Genomic DNA, 3970 nt, shown 5'->3' with positions numbered 1-3970 from the left:
CCATGGGCCACTGGGAGAAAATGAGCAACATCTGCCCAAGCAAGTCATTGTCTAAGCTACTTAGAAGCAAACGACCTGACGTGATGCTCACACAAGTGTAATAGTGACACATAGACATGGTGGGAAACCAATGGCTCTTGATTTGGCTAACTGATCTGTTCAGTGGAATGGAACCCATAGTGCAGCTGGGAAACAAGTCATAACTATATCCAAGAATGAGTCTATTCTCCATTATCAAGCTCCCACCAATCATTAGCTACAAGAGAGCTTACACCCATTAAATTCTCTCTAAAATAGCAATGGTTATCCTATTTATCTGGTGCTAACTTCACTGTCCATTTGAGAATTTGCTTCTCATTTTATCAGATGGAAGCAGATCCTATGGAGAGAACCACTCCATCACACCTTAACAGGGCCCCAGCTGAAACTAAGAGTAATTGGGGAAATGAGCAACAGTGCTGCCTTCTTGGTGAAGCTGATACTAGCACAAGTGTGAAGGAGATTGACACAGAGAACATTAAACTCCTACCAAATCAGATGTCCAGAGACCCAGAGGCCCCCAACACCTCATCACTGAAGCAGAGCTAAAATCAACCCAACATGGCTCAGGGATATTTGTGGAAGAGGAGCAGAAAGAATGTTAGAACCACACTTTGGGTCATTATGCACAGAGATATTGCATGTTACCCATAATAATGGCTATCCCCACAATGCACTACCCATATTCCCCAATGAGAAGATTCCCTGAGTTGGGGAGAGTACAGGGAGGAGGCTAATGAGGATATTAACATGACTGTATACACAATGTATACATAATTAATGAGTAAAAATAAATAAAAATTAAAATCTCCAAAAAAAGTTTAGAATAAACTTGTGCATTTGCTTTGCTGATGAAAAATATGTTCTAAGTTGGGCATGGTGGCACATGCCTTTAATCCCAGCACTTGGAAGGTAGAGGTAGGAGGATTGCCATGAGTTCGAGGCCATCCTGAGACTCCAGAGTGAATTTCAGGTCAGCCTGGGCTAGGGTGAGACCCTACCTCGAAAAGATAAATAAATAAATAAATAAATAAATAAATAAATAAATAAATAAATAAATATAAATAAAAAATAAAAATAGGTTCTGTTGTCACTTCTCTGCACTAACTTGAGTTTCCCTTAACTTTGTTGTACCAATTGTTCTGTATTTCAGAGAAGTCAGTAGGCAAGAGGTTGAAAAACCAGAATTAGGAACTCATTTTAAAGAATTACCACAAGTGGTTTTATTAGCTGGAGCCATAAAGCATCCTCAAACTGTGTATAAATTATATTCAGTGTCTCTCAAATTTTTAAACTTTGTGAAATAAAACATGGTAATTGGGGATGTACCTCAGTGGTTGATCACTTGTTTAGTTTATTCAAGGTCCTGGATTTGCTCCACAGGGTGTTTATAAAAAATATTGGAAAAGAAATTGGGTTTGATTTTACTAATGCAACTAAGCTACTGTACTATAAACAAAAGTTCTGTATCCATAGAAACACCTGTGAAAATATTTATTGCATCTAGATATAAAGCAAGTATAGTAAAATGTATTACTATTTTTCCTATGCTAGTTTTTCAATGGACAGCAACATAATACATAATAAGAATGATACATAATAAGAATAAAATAATAATAATATAAAAAATCTGACAGAAGGAATTTAAGGAAGGAAATATTTATTTTGTTCCTGTTTCAGGGTGATTTTAGGACATCATGGAAGGAAGACAAGGTAGAGTGTCTCTATCTGGCAACAAGACAATGTGGCCAAGATTGTACACGTCTCCACAGACTAGGAAGTAAAGGGAGCCGGGGGGGGGGGGGAGTGGAGTGTCCTGAGTGACTTACTTTCCACTCAGGTGCCACATCCTAATGGTTCACAGCTTTCAAAGTAACAGCACAGCAGGCTGGAGAAAAGGCTTTCAAAATAGATGCTGTGGGAGACATATCATGTTCAAACCATAGCAAATAAGAAACATGTCTCATCATCACTCTGCTGTTATTCAATTATTGTCAACATTTGTCTGTAAAGACCTAAATATAATTATGTATATATATATATATATATATATATATATATATATATATATATATATGTGTGTGTGTGTGTGTGTGTGTGTGTGTGTGTGTGTGTGTGTATGTATATATATGTATGTATGTATGTGAATATATATATATAATTTATGCATATATAATTTATTTACAAAAGTCTAGAGAGGACACAACTACACTCTGGTTGCAAAATGCAACTCAGTATTAGGTTATAGCATAAGGAAGCAGGAAAGGACCACATGACTAAAGATCAATCTGTAGATACTTAAGTGAAAATACCTGACAAAATCACTGTGTTGTATAGAAATAATTGATACATTTATTTGAGCTCATTCATAATTTAAAATACAAAGATATATAAATCTAATTTTGAAATTTAATACTTAAAGGGTAGTTATAATGAATATCTTTTACAAGTTTTTAAGAGAAAAATGTCCTATATTATGAAAAATGAATGAAATGCATTCTTTATGTTGTTAGTTAGAAATGACTTAATTTTAAAGTATGATAAATTAACACTAAAATGTTTATCAAATGTAGGTACTAAAGAATCTTTACTTCAAAATAAGGTTTCTGTAAACAGTTATCAAGCCAGCATTGTTCAGATAGTCTTTAAAGTGCCTAAATTTTGATTGTCTGTCTTCCTTTGGACTGTTTGAGCTTTATTTTGACAACATTTTAGTACATCATCTGAATGGATGTATTACTTTGAGGCCAGGAATCCGAGATTAGCTGTGCCTTAAAGAATGAAACTTTGTTACATTTCTATTTCTGCAAATATTGACTAATACATTTATATTTCAATAATTACACCCACTAGGAAGTAAATTTTCAGGGGATTATATCCACCATTCCTGAATTACTAATATGGGATAATTTCACCTCTTAGGAAGCAGCAATTACTCTTAAATTCCACCGCCTAGAGAGCACTACACTTTTAAGAAACAAAAAACTCATGTAAGAATAAATAAAAGAATTTTCAAGGTAGTCAAATGAGAGTACATTATATTGACTGATATCAACATGGGATATTAATCAATACTGGAATTACATGAAACCTTTTTCCAAATTTGGAAAAATGATTCACAGGTACTTCTAGTGCTGTGCAAATCAGGAATACGAGAAGTGATGAATAGCATGAACACAAAATGATCTTAGCATAAAACTAAACTTTCACTAAGTTTAGATAGATCCAGGTTTATCATTAGCTGATGAATCAAAAAAAAAAAAAAAAAGAGAAGAGAAAAATGTTCATGTTTTAGTCAATATAACTATTATTTGGGACTTGTATACAAGAAAATCCTGACATGAACTGGGCATGCTAATACACTGAAATGCCTGCAAGTGGAGCACTCAAGATCTCTGGACATTTTAGGGTAGATGCCCAGTAAGGGAATTACTGGGTCTGTTGGTATCTCTACAGTCAGCTTTTTCAGGAGTCTCCATATTGCTTTCCAAAGTGGTTGTACCATCTTACTTCCCCCCTTGCCCACATTTACTTTCATTTGATTTTTTGATGTTTGCTATCCTTTACTGGGGTAAAGTGGAATCTCATAGTTGTTTTAATTTACATTTCCCTGATGATTAGGGATGACAAACATTTTCTTAAGTGTGACTTTGCCATTTGTATTTCTTCCTCTGTGAACTGCCATTCCAGATCTTTGCCCCATTTTATGAGTGGGGTGTTCGACTTTTTACTGTTTAGATTTTTGAGTTCTTTGTAGATTCTAGAGATGAGGCCTCTGTCAGTTGGATATCCAGCAAATATTTTCTCCCATTCTGTGGGTCCTCTATTGGCTTTGCTTATTGTATGCTTGTCTGTAAAGAAACTCTTCAGCTTCATGTGATCCCATTGGTTGAGTGACTGTTTAAGATCATGGGTTACTGGCATTTTGTTC

Source organism: Jaculus jaculus, chromosome 1 (genome assembly GCF_020740685.1).
Source record: "Jaculus jaculus isolate mJacJac1 chromosome 1, mJacJac1.mat.Y.cur, whole genome shotgun sequence".
In the NCBI taxonomy this organism is placed as follows: domain Eukaryota; kingdom Metazoa; phylum Chordata; class Mammalia; order Rodentia; family Dipodidae; genus Jaculus; species Jaculus jaculus.
This window is presented reverse-complemented; position numbering follows the sequence as displayed.